The 16,891-nt window shown below is 41.0% G+C and overlaps 1 long non-coding RNA gene across 1 annotated transcript in view; it reads right to left on the bottom strand.

The window, feature by feature from the left end:
• LOC144596556 (uncharacterized) overlaps window positions 1-16,891 on the bottom strand; it is a 77,129-nt gene that overhangs the window by 25,490 nt on the left and 34,748 nt on the right. The gene's annotated exons all lie outside the window — the stretch shown is intronic.

Raw genomic sequence — 16,891 nt, 5'->3', positions numbered from 1 at the left:
TCGACAGTCACAAAAGCATCACAGTCAAATTTAACTTCTCAGTAACATCATAACAAGTATGTTGTTTCCAGAAAATAAATTATGCTCTTTTCTCTAGATCACTAAAATACAGGACTAAATAGGTGGAGGAAGTGGATTTCTGCTGATAATGTTATCTGTTTTCAGCTGACCTATTAAAACAGCTGCTGAGCATTTCAGATATAGAAGCATTATCACCCAACATGACAGTGAAGTAAGAATGCAAAACTCCACTCACGCACAAAGGTAGAAGAAAGTGCATTATACAGTTATCAGTTATCAAAAGCTGTAAAGAACTCTGCAACAAAACCTGCAAATTCCAGAAATATTTGGCAAGCCAAGCCACATTAAGAGTCAAGAGTGTTTAATTGCCAGGTGTGCAAGAATAAACTGCAGATGTTGGTTTAAACCGAAGATAGACACAAAATGCTGGTGTAACTCAGTGGGACAGGCAACAATACTGGATCGATGGAATAGGTGACATTTCGTGTTGAGATCCTTCAGATTGTTTAATTGTCATATGGACTGACAACAGAACAATTAAATGTAAGAAATTAACTGCAAATGCTGGTACAAATTGAAGGTATTTATTCACAAAATGCTGGAGTAACACAGCAGGTCAGGCAGAATCTCAGGAGAGAAGGAATGGGTGACGTTTCGGGTCGAGACCCTTCTTCAGACAATTAAATGTCTACTTGCAGCAGCAGTGCCAGAAACCACAAGCTCAACATGGTTTCTGATACACTGATCAGCCAAAACATTATGACCGCCTGCCGAATATGCTGCTGGTCTTCTGCATGCCACCAAAACAGCGCCGACCTGCCGAGGCACGGACTCTGCAAGATCCCTGAAGGTGTCCTGTGGTATCTGGCACCAAAACATTAGCAGCAGATCCTTCAAGTCCTGTAAGTTGCGAGGTGGAGCCGCCGTGGATCGGACTTGTTGATCCAGCACATCCCACAGATGCTCAATCAGATTGAGATCTGGAGAATTTGGAGGCAAGGGCAACACCGTGAACACTTCATCATGTTCCTCAAACCATTCCCGAACAATGTGTGCAGTGTGGCAGGGCGCATTATCCTGCTGAAAGAGGCCACTGCCATCAGGGAATACCATTGACATGAAGGGGTGTGCCTGGTCTGCAACGATGTTTAGGTAGGTGACACGTGTCAAATTGACGTCCACATGAATGGCCGGACCCAGGGTTTCCCAGCAGAACATTGCCCAGAACTTCATACTCCCTCCACCGGCTTGTCGTCTTCCCACTGTGCATCCTGGTGCCATCACTTCCCCAGGTAAATAGCACACACATACACGGCCATCCACGTGATCTAAAAGAAAACAGGGCTCATCAGATCAGGCGACCATCTTCCACTGCTCCAAGGTCCAGTTCTGACGCTCACGTGCCCAATGTAGACGCTTTTGACGGTGGACAGGGGTCATCATGGGCACTGACCGGTCTGCGGCTAAGCAGCCCCATAAGCAGCAGGGTGTGATGTACTGTGTATTGGGACACATTCCTCCCATGACCACAGTTAAAATTTTCTGTGACTTGTGCCACAGAGGACCTTCTGTCGGTTCGGACCAGACAGGATAGCTTTTGTTGCCCTCGCACATCGATGAGCCTTGGGAGCCCAACACTCTGTCACTGGTTTGTCCCTCCTCGGACCACTGTAGGTAGGTACTCACCACTGCTGACCGGGAGCACCCCACAAGCCTTGCCGTTTCAGAGATGCTCTGACCCAGTCGTCTGGCCATAACAATTTGGCCCTTGTCAAAGTCGCTCAGGTCTTTACTCCTGCCCATATCTCCTGCTTATATCTCCTGCTTCCAACACATCAACTTCAAGAACTGACAGTTCACTTGCTGCCTAATACATCCTACCCCTTGACAGGTGCCATTGAAACAAAATAATTAATGTTATTCACTTCACCTGTCAGTGGTCATAATGTTTTGGCTCATCAGTGTGTATCCTACAGCAGAATATAGATAGGCTAAGTAACAGGGCAAGGACCTGGCAAATGGAATTCCCTGGGAAAAAGTAAGGAATAACATTAAAAAAAATATAGCACATTACATAAATATTGAGAGAATGTAGAGCTCTTGGACACTGAGGGATTTGAAAATCATGTCCTAGTACATGACACATGAGTTGCAAAATCTAATGTGCAGACACAAGAAGTAATTATGAAAACTAGCAATGCCATTGTTTATTGTAAAGGGAATCGAACACAAAAGTGGAGATCTTATATTTTAAAATATTGATGAGACCCCATTTTGAGTCCAGTCGAGAGTTTAGGTCTCCTGCTTTACGGAAAATACACGTGATTTGGAAAAAGTTCAGAGGTTTACTGGACTGATTCATGTAATGAGCAGGTACCCTGATAAGGAAAGGTTGGACAAGTTAGCTTCCATATTCTCCTTTGGGATATATCACTACCTTCATGTTTAGTTGAAAAGAGTGGAAGGTGACTTAATTGAAACATACAAGATCCTGAGAAGTGAATGTGGAGAGGATGTTCCCTCTTGTGGAGAATCTAGAATTAGTATCACTACTTGAAAATAAGGGAGAGCCTATTTACAATAGATGAGGTGTTTTGTTTTGCTCTTTTAAAGGATCATAAAGTTTGTGGAATCTTTCTTCAAAGAGTGATAGAAGCAGAGTCTTTGGATAACAGATTAATGGTAAGCACAGGTGTAAAATGTATGAATAAGGTGTTGGGAATACAAGCAGAACAGATTCACAGGATACACAGAAGACTGCAGATGGTGGAGTCGAGACAAAAAGAATAACTATTGGAAGAACTCAGTGGGTCAAGCAGCATCTGTGGAAGAAAATGAACAGACGATGTTTCTGGTGGGGACCCTTCTTTAGTCTGACCCTCTGAGTTCCTCCAAAAGTTTGTTTTTTGCTCCATATTTATGGAATCTTATTGAGTAGCGGAGCAAGCTCAAGGAGCCAAGGACATAATGCTGCTCCAAAAGCATTTGTCTTGCTCCATCTCACTATCACAAATATACAAAAGAGATGCTGTTTTCTTATCTACACATTATTTCCTAATAAACTTCCTTGATTTAATGTAACCCTAAATATCTATTCACCTAAATGTGTTAACATTCCAAATTAATCTCCATAACTTCTCACATCTCCCAGCCTTGCTTCAGTTCCAACTCTACAACGTCCTCCAGCTCAACATCATTCACTTCCCTTAACCTCATTAAAACAATTATTTTCTGACTGACACATTGATAATGTGGCCTTCATATCCAGACAAATTGGTTTACTTTTAGTTCCCTTAATTTTTCTTCTTCGTTCTTTTCACTAATACAAATTCATTTTAAGTTCCTTGCTCTCATTAGACCCTAGGTTCTCCACAATTTCCATTACAATCTTTGACTTCCCATAATTTCCATTCTAATCTTTGACTCCTGCCATGCTCGCAGATGCAAAATAGTGAGAACGAGTGTACAAATTAGGAATCCAAACCTTTTGTGTCTCATTCTAAGCTCCTCTGCTTCTCCACCTTTCTCTTTAAGACCTCCAACTTTGACCAAGTTTTTTCTCAACAATATGACTACAATACCCTTAACAGATTAAGCCAGCATCAGGCAAGCCTTTTGCCCCGAAGCTAAAATGGTCAAAATGTTACAGAGTTGTGATACCAGGAAACAATGATAAATTGGAGAAACATTAAAAAAAAAGGAAAGAAAATCTAGCTGGATCCTGGATAAAGTGAACCTTTAAAATGTGCAGGTACTGTAGTAAGACAATTTTATGTGCAAACGGGTTGATGCTAAGTTTCTCCTGCAGTTTTATCTTTTAATCATCTCTTCCAAGAACTTGTGATTGCAGCCTGATACTGATTAGTGGGAGATAAGCGCATTTGTTGAAGGCTTGCCCTGTCAGTTTCAATTGTAATTATTTATTGACATTTGTGTGAGAAAGATTATAAACTTGTACAATATGCTAGTTACGCAAGCATGTAGTTCTAATTCTCTGATGGCTGAAATATTAAAGGAATATTTGCATCAGTGCGCACAATAAACGTCAAAGAATTACACAAGAATCAAGGTTCTCATGAGAGCAAGGAACTTAAAGTAAATCAGTATTTGCACAAAGAATATACTGCAGAAATTAAAGGAACTAAAATCAGACCAGATTGTCTCTATCCCAGAGTGCAAAAAGAAGAAGTGATTGCAGAGAAAGTGAAAGCATTGGTGGTGAACGTAAACATCCCATAAATTCACATCTGGGTCCAGTGAATTGCACAGTAGAAATGCCATCCTACTACTCAAAGATGAGAGAAGGAAGAGAATGGCACATTGGTTGACCCAACTGATCATGGCCAATAAAATGAGGAATCCATTGTAAAGCACGGTAACGGCATACTTCAAAAATCTCAGAATAAACATTATTGCACATTTTGAAAGATTTTATTTGTACCATTAAATCACATTTGTGGAGTGTTTTATTTGAATAACTATGTTTTTCAATGTACATCTTTGGAATTGTCAAATGCACTGCATTGCAAGAATGCCTATTCTGTTTGGGTGCACATAACAATGAAACACTCTTGACTTGTATACTACAGTTCATTACTCCAGTGCAGGGATCTGACCATTTTTTTTTGTTGCACATGATCTGTATCAGTGTGGATTCCAGAACAGTTACACAGAAGATCCTGGCAGGAGCAGGTTAGAATTTCAATCATTTTGTGGTAGAGATCTATTAATGTGATATTTTAGAAGTTTCAGTTGCGAAAGATAAGATGGTGTTAGTGTTTAACCAACTCTACATGTTTATCTAAAAAAATGACAAAATGCTGGAGTAAGTCAACTGGTCTGGCAGCATCCTTGGAGGTAATGTTTTGGGTCAAGAACCTTCTTCATACTGATTGTAGAGGGTGGGGGGCAAGGGAAGACATAGGTTGATAGAGGTGAGCAGAGTTTTTTGATAATTGGTTGATAGAGGTACCTATCCGTGTTCTCCAGAGATGCCGCCACCTACCCATGTTCTCGAGAGGTGCTGCCTGATTTGCTGAGTTAATCCAGCACTTTATGTCTTCTTTTATAAACCAACATCTGCAGTTCCATATATCCACATGTTTATCTAAAATGTGGTTCTCATGACTGTACTCGTGATGAACAATGGAGACCCAGGGGGGGGGGGGCCTTGAGGGGAGGGGGGGGAGGGTGAGAATAAAGGGAGACCTGGCGCAGATACTGTGTATACTTTGTAACTTTGTCAGCGCCCTTGTGTGGCAACTATTTGCGTACCGTGGGTATGCAAGCAAAGAATTTCACTGTGACTTGTCATATGTGACAATAAAGTATTCATTCATCCATTCATTCATTCCTCCAGAGATGCTGCCTGACCCACTCAGTTACTCAAGCACTTTGTATACGATGCACTTTTTACTGTGCCACTTCAATGTCCCTGGTGTCTTTCTGCTCCTTTGGTTTTGAGGGGCCCACATCGGTGTCCTCTATTTAATGCTGCCTGAATAGATGGATTAAGGAGGACCTGTTGCCAAATTGTACTACTTACCTGGCACCAGTACCTGGGATAAATAAATTCTAATAACTAGATCGTTATCATAGTTTGTACTGTTAATGCCTGAAGTATAAATAGATTTGAGGAGGGTAGTTTTGTTCCAAGATAAATGTCAGAGAGCTTTGCAGACAGGAAGAGAAGACTTTGCAGCCACTAATTATAAACGTGTCTCAGTCATTCTTCCAAGCTTTGGACATTGTTTGCTGCTGCTGGTGGTGGTTAGACATAACATTGTATTCAAGTGCTATATTGAGGACTCAGTTCAAATCCACACTGTAACATTCTGACATTCTGCAGCTTCTGCTGAACTTTGTTTTTGATTTCCAAATCATGTAGCGTGCTACACCATTTTTCATTCCATTACCTGAAGATTATGAAAACGCCAAGGGAGATGTTTCAATGGAGATGTCTAGAGACAGGTGCAAGGCCTTCTGTTTCACACTGTAGAGTTTGCTGATTCCATGCACTTGCTTAGTTTAGTTTAGTTTATTGTCACGTGTACGGAGGTATAGTGACAAGCTTTTGTTGTGTGCTAACTTATCAGCTGAAAGACTATACATGATTACAATCGAGCCATCCACAATGTATAGATGCAGGATAAAGGGAATAATATTTAGTGCAAGATAAAGTCCAGCAAAATCCGATTACAGATAGTCCAAGGGTCTCCAATGAGGTTGATAGTAGCCCAGGACTGCTCTCTAGTTGGTAGTGGGGTGGTTCAGTTGCTTGATATCCGTTGGGAAGAAACTGTCTCTGAATCTGGAGGTATGCGTTTTTACACTTCTGTACCCGTGACTGTACTCGTGTTGAACAATGCTTGACGTGAGAAGGGAGAAGAGGGAGCGACTCATCCTTGATTATGCTGGTGGCGTTCATGAGGCAAAATGAGGTGTAAATGGAGTCAATGGAACTGAGGTTAGTTTGTGTGTTAGTCTGGGCTGCATCCACAATTCTCTGCAATTTCTTGTGGTTTTGAATGGAGCTGTTACCAAACCATACCGTGATGCATCCCAATAAAATGCTTTCTATAACATATCTGTAGAAGCTGGTGAGAGTTGTTGGGGACATGCCTAAATTCCTAAATCTAAGGAATAGAGGCATTGGTGTGCTTTATTGGCCATTGCTTCGATATGGCTGGTCCAGGACATCCCTAACGGAACTCATCATATCCCACCAATTTCTGCTCAACAACCCCAATTCCCGATCACTCAGCACCTCTCTCCTTCTACTCAGTTAGCTGTCTCCCCTCACCACACTTCACCACCCGCCCCCCGCCCCCCTCTCAGCACATGACCACCAGACCCCAAAATCTCAATTATTCAACTCAGCACACAAAATAGAATCATTGAGTCGCACAGCACAGAAACAAGCCCTTTGGGCCAACTTGTCTATGCTGACCGTGAAGCCCCAACTATACCAGTCCTACCTACCCACATTTGGCCCATAACGCTCTAAACCTTTTCTCTACATTCATTTCACCATCTCTATTCCATCACTCTTCAAAGCCCTCCTGACTCCATTCTCCCATCCATAACTCACATTCACTGTTGCTATGGAGGAATGTAGGAAAATAACTGCAGATGCTGGTACAAATCGAAGGTATCACAAAATGCTGGAGTAACTCAGCGGGTCAGGCAGCATCTCAGGAGAGAAGCAATGTTCTGTATTGTCACTTCACATTAAGATGTTGTTCTTTGGTCCAACCGGTCCAATGATGACCAATGTTTGAAAGCATTTGTAGGATCTGGTATATTTTCATCCTGATAAATGTGCAAAGCCTCGTGGTTACGCTAGCCATCAAGGCCTTCTAAGCTCACTAATATTACAAACATAGATCTGCAACCACGAGTCAAAGAAACATTGCATTATTATGAATACTGTTGTAGTAGTGTTCTCTAACATCTAGACCTATGAAAATAAAGATAAACCATAGTTTGATTTACCAACATTTTAAAAATAGCTCTCTTTATTTGAATATTGATTTCTCTAACTTTAAGTAACCCCTGCATACCCTCTCTCTTCATCCCTCCCCCACCCAAGACACACCAGTGTTCTGTTGTCACCTAGCAAACAGCTAACAATGCCCTGTTTTCTTTATCATTGTTACTTTTTTGCATATCTTTCATTCATTTGTTCTATATCCCTCTACTTCATCGTCTATATCTCTCATTTCCCTTTCCCCTGACTTTCAGTCTGAAGGGTCTCGACCTGAAATATCACCCATTGCTACTCTCCATAGATGGTGCCTGTTCCGCTGAGTTACTCCAGCATTTTATGTCTACCTTTCTTTATTTGATATTCCCAAAATAAATGAAACTAAGCAGCTGTAGCTTTTTTATTACAATAAGAACAAAAGCACTTGATAATTTATCTTCAGTGGCGTTGCATGTAAAGGTGCAGGCGTTTCCATATTGCACTGACAACACCCAATTCTATTCCACCAAATCCTCCTCCATGATCTCTGAATTACCAGACTGCATGATCACATTCAATATGGGTCAAGCTGAAATTTCTTCCAACTACATTTTGGGCAGACCAAAATTATAATCTTCAGTTCTTGCCACAAATTCCATTTCATGAATGCCATCTCCATCCTTGGCGACTTTCTGAAACTGAGCCCAATTGTTTACTAACTTTCTTTCATATTCTTCCCAAAGGTGATGTCTGTGCCACATAACTGTGCCACACTGTGCCATGTCAATAACATCACCCAACTCAAAATTGCCAAACTGTCAGCTGTACCTTTATTTCCTCCAAATTAGACTGTCCTGTTTTATCCATGAATTCTTCACCCCCATCCCCAACCCCGTCATTCCACTCTCCTCAAACATGAGCTTGTCCACAAGTGCTACTATGTTCTAAAGTGCAACAAATTCATAAACCGAATACCTGTCTACTTCTTGAACTATATTAACCAGTGAATGCCTTGATTTTAAAAATCCCATCCTTTCTTTGAAAATCTTCCATACTTCATATAGGATCCTGGCCCTAACCATGCCCTTGAGATGCTGTCTGACCTACTGAGTTACTCCAGCACTTTGATTTTTTTCTGTAAGCCAGCACCTGCGATTCCTTGTGTCTTTATACTTCATCATCTCTGTAATCACATCCAACTCCATGAACCCCTAAGATGGAGAATGGAACATTGCAAGTATAGAAAAGGTTTACAAGGGATAAGGGCCTAATATGGGCAAATGGGACAAGCTTAGATGTGACATCTTGGTTGGCATGGATGGGTTTAGCTAAAGGGCGTGTTTCCATGCTTAATGACTGTGACTATATCTGTGCGTTTCAAATTTTTCCCGTTGATTATTACAAAACTTAAATCATTTCAAATTTCATGACTTAAATTTCTCCCTTTAGCCAAGCTTTTAGTCACCTGCCCCATCATTTCTTTAATGTGGCTCAGCATCAGGCTTTGCTTTGTGAAACAGCTTGGGATGCTTTGCTACTTATAGATATTATTGAAATGGAAATTATTGAAATTTCTCAGCCTGGCGAATTTTAACTCAGACATTCATCATAATGAATAACAAGAGTAAAGAACTCTTCCTTGCCAGACGTATAGCTGCAGACATTGGAGGCGATTACAACTTTAAATCAATACATTACTGCTTCTTTTTGGAAACATTTGGAATGGAACTCATGAAAATGTATATACTATTGCAAAAAAGCTGGTCACAAATAACAAAACTTTAGCTTTCATATATTTTTGGAAACAGTTAATCTTTTTTCTCCTTCCTGTATGGCAACGTAATTTGTTCATTTGAAAAAGTACTTCAGATAACCTGGAAGCCACAACTTCCTCTACTTGGGGTATGAATAGGGAAGCCTAATACTAGAGGACACAAGTTTAAGGTGAGCAGGGAAATATTTATAGGAGCTCTGAGGGGTGAGTTTTTCCACACAGAGTGTGGTGGTATAAGAAATTACTTTCAATCATTCAGGGGGTATGGGGAGAAGGCAGGAATGGGGTACTGATTGTGAATGATCAGCCATGATCACATTGAATGGCGGTGCTGGCTCGAAGGGCCAAATGGCCTACTCCTGCACCTATTGGCTATTGCCTATTCAGTCTTTTACCCAGAGTAGGGGAACCATAGGACATAGGTTTAAGCTGAGAGGGGGCAAGATTTCATAGGAACCTATGAGGCAACCTTTCCACTCAGAGGGTGGTAGGTATATGAAACAAGATGCCAGAGGAAGGAGTTGAGGCAGGTATTATAATAGTAATTAAAGAACACCTCGACAGGTACATGGATAAGGAAAATATGAAGGGATACAGGCAAATGGGACAAGCTTAGATGGGACATCATTTTTGGCATGGACCAAGAGCCTCTTTACAAGCTGTATGACTCGATAACCAGCTCTTAAACTAAACAGTGTAAGCTATGAAGGTAAGGCATAATAAAATGGGAAATTAATGCCAATGCTAAAAGCCTGCCCAAAAGAGCATGCCTAAGGAATGTATAAATTTCAGCATTCAGCAAGGGAGGAAAATATGATAATGGGAAACCGGAATACAATAATAATCTATTTGAAAACCTAACACCAGACTGTTAAAAAGCAGCTATAAAATATAAAAGAAAAAAAAGGAAAAGATTAACAAACATTAACTTAGGTTACATGCAGAGCAAGGGAGCAGAAATTGGGGACAAGAAAATAAAAATTAAACTAATATTTTGTGTCTTCTCAAACAAACAACACCCCTTTCCCTTGCATCGAGACAGATAGACCAAGTCAGATCTAGAGTTAATGAGAAGCTCAAATTCAATCATTTGGACATTGGTATTTGCACTCCAGGTAGAGTACTTCAATAGTCTAAATCAGACAATGATAAAATAGTCGTTCAAATGTTTTACATACATACATACGTTCATATGTTTTACATGCAAATTGGTAACAAATCTAATTGACTAAAAATTTCTCAGAGCACCTTCTCAAGTCAAGTTCATTTGTCACATTCATATACAGGATGTGCAGTGAAATAAAAGTGGCAATGCCACTTTACCACATGCAAATTTATTCTTGCTTTGAACACTGTAAAGATCATGATGTTGCATGGAAAATAAGTTGTAAAACAGAAAACTGAGTGATAACTACAGGAAGAGGACCATATGCTAGACATAGGAATAACTGAGCAGGAAACAAAGGGGATGACTGAATATGAACCAATGTTCACAATTCCTACTTGCCAGCATATTAACCTGAGAACAAAGAATAATTTGCTGGTTTATTTCATACGCAATCCTAAAGAATACAAACTAGAGCCTCAGTGTTAGAAGCCAACTAATACTACACCAAAATTGTACTTTTAAAGTGGAGATTGATAGGTGCTTGATTAGTAAGAGTTACAGGGAGAAGGCAGGAGAATGGGGTTGAGAGGGAAAAATAGTTCAGCCATGATCAAATGGTGGAGCAGACTCGATGGTCCGAATGGCCTAATTCTGCTCCTATATCGTATGTCTCAAGGTAATAGGTATTGATATAAAGAATGCAAGACCATGGCACCACGGAGGTGTGAAGTGGGGCGTCGACAGCGGTGAGGCCTCGGCGGCGGCAAAGCGGTGGCAGCAGTGAAGCCTCGCGACGATGGGGCCTCAGCGGTGGCGATGCCTCGCGGGTCGACCCGCAGTCGACAGTTGATGAGAGCGTGGATGACTGCCGTGAGGGGGAAGGGGAAGAACAATGGAGGACCCGGCGTGGGGGGACCGCCGTGAGGGAGGTGGGGAAGAACAATGAACAATTGGGGAGGGTGGGAGAACAAAGGACAATGGGGACCTGGCATGGGGGAGGGGAGGGGGAGAGAACAAAAAGAGGAGCCTGCATGCTTTGTAACTTTGTTAGCACTGTAGGTGCCTGCTATTTGTATACATTGAGTATGGAAGCAAAGAATTTCACTGTGACAATGAAGTATTCCATTCCAAGACGCAGAGACAATAATGCACGGTGGCACAGCGGTAGAGTTGCTGCCTTACAACGAATGCAGTGCCGGAAACTCAGGTTCGATCCTGACTGCGGGTGCTGTACTGTACGGAGTTTGTACGTTCTCCCCGTGACCTGCGTGGGTTTTCTCCGAGATCTTCGGTTTCCTCCCACACCCCAAAGACGTACAGGTTTGTAGGTTAATTGGCTGGGCAAATGTAAAAATTGTCCCTAGCGGGTGTAGGATGGTGTTAATGTGCGGGGATCGCTGGGCGGTGCGGACCCGGTGGGCCGAAGGGCCTGTTTCTGCGCTGTATCTCTAAATCTAAAAAAAAAAAAAATCTACATCGGTCCTCAAGCCTGATGCACCACTCAACAAGATTATGGGTGAACTCTCACATCTCTTTTCCAGTCCAGTACCAAAATTCTCTAGATCGCAAAAATCTGCCTTGAACACACACAATGTCCAAGCATCTGTAATTTTCTGGAATAAAGAATTGAAAGGATTTGTGGCACAGAATTTAAAACAATCCTTACTGGCTTCATTCTTAAACACTCTACCCCTTATTCAAAGACTGCTTCCCCCTCTTCTCAGGTCAACAGCCAAGAGAAACAACTTCTCAGCATCTGTCCTATTTCAGAATCATGTATGTTTCAGGAGATAATCGTCAAGCCTTCTAATCTTCAGAAAACAAAGGCGTATTCTACTTAATAGTTAATAACAAATGCTTTTCTGACTTTGTTTCATTAAGAGAGAAGGTGGTTTGTTGGGTGGGGAGTGAACAAATACCAGAAAGCAATTTTTCTCCACACTTTAAACAATAAGAACTCTTAAAAGTCAAAGTCACAAGACTCTCTCTTATAAGCCATTATCGAATTTTTGTTGCGAAATGTCAACTGATAATCTCCTTTCAGTGCTGTAATATCAATGGTTCAGTGGTTCACAATGATTTCTTCCGGGTTTGTGAGTTAAGATGTCCCCAAAATCGCACATGGCTTGGGTAGATGCAGAGATGCATCTTTCTGCAGTTCCAGAACCAGGGGTCACAGCCTCAAAATAGGGCGATCAGCCATTTTGGAATCAGAAGGAAAGAAACTTATTTCCTTGGGAGTAATCAGCTGAATTGTCCACTCCGGCACTCAGAAGTGGCCAAATGGCTTACACTGGTTTCTATTTCTCTTGTTCTCTCCGTTAATGAGGAGCTCAATGTCTTCATCTGTATTTTTATTTTGAAAGAAAGATTCACCTCACTGTAGAATTTTATTTTCAACGCTTTGTGGAAAACTGATGTTTATTTGATACGCTGAACAGGACTAAAATTGACAAAATTTAGCAGTTCTTAGATCATGCTGACTAAAAGCACTTAACTGAAAATGTATTTGGAGATATCCAAAGTCTCAGTTGACATCAGAACACCAATAATTTTTCGTAATTGTGTAATATTTGTACAAATAAAACAGACGGAAAAAGAACTGTCTGAGACACTTTTTTATCATTTATAGCAGTGACCCAGCAATGACCTGTTTTCTTTGGTTAACATGCTTCCTGAAACAGTCATATGCATAACCAGAAATTGCACCTGCCAACACATACAAATCCATATTTTGCTTCAGTGGCCTCTCTCTCTGTCTTGTTTACCTCTAGTTCATCATAGACTGCAAACCTCAACTTCCGTGTAAGGCCTCGAATGACTAAAATGGACTGTTTCTCGTGGGAAATCTTGCAATCTTCTCTTTTAAATGCACAGGCTGCATTTCTAGCTATGATTAAGCATCAAGATTTGAGACCACTTAAAGATTTCAAAGTTATGGCAAAAATTTAATTTCAAGTTAAAGACTTTTCTTTGAGTTTCAAATTTTTGTCAAATAAAATAAAAACTTTATGATCATTTAAAATGAGACAGCAGTGCCAAGGAGTGAATGATGCTTTCTTTATACTAATATTATTCTTGACCAGGTATTTTAAAAAGTTAAAGATAACATGAAAATGATTCCACACAAACCCCCAAAAAAGGAATTCAAACTGAAGATCATGAACAACATCTCATACAGTAACTGAACGGGAATTAATTTTCCATTTCCTGCGCAAATCATTAAAAACAGTTTTCTAATTGATGCTGTCCGATTCAGGCAGAGTTGCTCATTATTTCTGCCACACACAAACATAGAAAATAGGTGCAGGAGGCGGTCATTCGGCCAATGAGCCAGCACCGCCATTCATTGTGATTATGGCTGATCATTAACAATCACTAACCTGTGCCTGCTTTCTCCCCATACCCCTTGATTCCGCTAGCCCCCATAGCTCTATCGAACTCTTTTTTAAATTTATCCAGTGAATTGGCCTCCAATGCCTTCTGTGGCAGAGAATTCCACAAATTTACAACTCTCTGGGTGAAAAAGTTTCTTCTCATCTCAGTTTTAAATGGCCTTCTCTTTATTCTTAGACTGTGGACCCTGGTTCAGGATTCCCCCAACATTGGGAACATTTTTCCTGCATCTAGCTTGTCCAGTCCTTTTATAATTTTATATGTTTCTATATGATCCCCTCTCATCCTTCTAAATTCTAGTGAATACAATAGACAATAGGTGCAGGAGGAGGCCATTCGGCCCTTCGAGCCAGCACCGCCATACAATATGATCATGGCTGATCATTCTCAATCAGTACCCCATTCCTGCCTTCTCCCCATACCCCCTGACTCCGCTATCTTTAAGAGCTCTATCTAGCTCTCTCTTGAATGCATTCGGAGAATTGGCCTCCACTGCCTTCTGAGGCAGAGAATTCCACAGATTCACAACTCTCTGACTGAAAAAGTTTTTCCTCATCTCAGTTCTAAATGGCCTACCCCTTATTCTTAAACTGTGGCCCCTTGTTCTGGACTCCCCCAACATTAGGAACATGTTTCCTGCCTCTAACGTGTCCAACCTCTTAATAATCTTATACGTTTCGATAAGATCTCCTCTCATCGTTCTAAATTCCAGTGTATACAAGCCCAGTCTTTCCAATCTTTCCTCATATGACAGTCCCGCCATCACGGGGATTAACCCCATGAACCTATGGTGCACTCCCTCAATAGCAAGATGTTCTTCCTCAAATTAAGAGACCAAAACTGCACACAATACTCCAGATGTGGTCTCACCGGGGCCCTGTACAATTGCAGAAGGACCTCTTTACTTCTATACTCAAATCCTCTCGTTATGAAGGCCAACATGCCATTAACTTTCTTCACTGCTTGCTGAACCTGCATGTTTACTTTCAGTGACTGGTGTACAAGGACACCCATGTCTCGTTGTGGTTCCCTTTTTCCTAATCTGACACCATTGAGATAATAATCTGCCTCCTTGTTCTTGCCACCAAACAACCTCACATTTATCTACATTATACTGCAACTGCCATGCATCCGCCTACTCACTCAACCTGTCCAAGTCACCCTGCAACCTCCTAGCATCCTCTTCACAGTTCACACTGCCACCCAGCTTTGTGTCATCTGCAAATTTGCTACTGTTACTTTTAATTCCATCATCTAAATCATTAATATATATATTGTAAATAGTTGCGGCCCTAGCACCGCATAGCCCTGCGGCACTCCACTCGCCATTGCCTGCCATTCTGACAGGGACCTGTTTATTTCTACACTTTGTTTCCTGTCTGCCAACCAATTCTCTATCCATGTCAATACCTTACCATGTGCTCTAATTTTGCCCACTAATATCCTGTGTGGGACCTTATCAAAGGCTTTCTGAAAATCCAGATACACTACAACCACTTTACTCCTTCATCCATTTTACTTGTCACATTCTAAAAAAATTCCAGAAAATTAGTCAAGCAGGATTTCCCCTTCATAAATCCATGGTGACTTGGACCAATCTTTTTACTGCTATCCAAATGTGCCGTTTTTACTTCTTTAATAATTGACTCCAGCATCTTCCCACCACCAATATCAGGCTAACTGGTCTATAATTTCCCATTTTCTCTCTCGCTCTTTTTTTGAAAAGTGGGATAACATTAGCTCCCCTCCAATCCACAAGACTGAGATTGGCCCAGATTTGTTAGACCCAGCTTTATGTACAATTAATATGACCCAGGTTCGCATTCATGGTGGCAGGGCTATGGTTTGTACCTACATGCTTGGCAGAATTAATTTCAAACATCAGAACATTTATTCGTAGTACTGAAACAGAAGGCAAAAGTTACATTACTTGGGCCTACCCTGCAACATTGCCCTGGAATTTAACCACACATCAAAATTTAACAAGCATTTTTTATCTTCATAGAAAAATATCTCCTAGAAATATGTAGCATATCAGATCGAGAGTAAATGAGTCCTCAAAAATCTGATTATTTGGATATCAATGTAAACAAATGATGCACTTCTTAAATAGCCTACCTTTAATAGTAATATTAAAATAATGGCTCAGATGCCTTGTAACCAAATCCCAAATTTGGGGACAAATTTAATTGACTAAAAATGTATTCCTTCAAGAGCCGTCATTCTCGTGTTCAAAATTATTCTGGCTTTGAACACTTTGCAGTTCTTGATGTTGCACAAAAATAGAACAAAACACAACAATTTTAAAAAGGCTTGTAATGACTTAGTAATAAATAAAAGGCTTGTAATACCTCAGTAATAAATAATAAGGTGTATAATAACAGTAATGCATGGTTTAATAACTCAGTAATTAATGCAGTGCTGTGTTAATGGAGATCACAACTATAATGGAGATTGATAGAAAAATACAGATAATTCTCGTTATAACGGACCATGGGGAGGGGGAGGGGGGGGGGTGGTATCTGTTATTGTCGATTGTCTGCTTTCACTGAGCAAGGGATTCATACCACTGGGTTGTAAGTTGCCCATGCAAAATATGATGTGCTGTTCCTTCAATTTACAAGTGGCCTCACTCTGTCAGTGGAGGAACAGCACCTCATATTTTGCATTAGGAGTTACAACCCAGCAGTATGAATGTTAATTTCTCTAATTTCAAGTAGCCTTTGCATTTCCTCTCCACCCCCCCCCCCCCCCCTTCCCCACCCTAGTTGTCCTACTCGATCCACTGCTCGAATCCTTGTATCTCTTCATTATCACCTCTTCCCCAGCCAACAGTCGGCCATTATGCGCTCCACCATTCTTTGGTCATCTGTTGCTGGCCCTGTCTTGTTCTGGCCTTTTCTTACATCCAGTTCCCTCCCCTCTATTTTCAGTCTGAGGATGGATCCCAAACCAAAACGTCACCCATTTTATTTCTCCAGAGATGCTGCCTAACCCGCTGAGTTACTCCAGCATCGTGTGTCTATCTCCATTTGTTTGTCTCATCCCCACATAACCCAAATCCCTTTAGATTGAAACAAATCTTTGTTTCCAGCCTTAAACACACTTGAATGCCTGAGCATCTGTA

This window comes from Rhinoraja longicauda, chromosome 9 (assembly GCF_053455715.1).
Source record: "Rhinoraja longicauda isolate Sanriku21f chromosome 9, sRhiLon1.1, whole genome shotgun sequence".
NCBI classification, from domain to species: Eukaryota; Metazoa; Chordata; class Chondrichthyes; order Rajiformes; family Arhynchobatidae; genus Rhinoraja; species Rhinoraja longicauda.
Note: the sequence above shows the minus strand (reverse complement) of the source record. Positions and strands in the feature narration are given on the sequence as shown.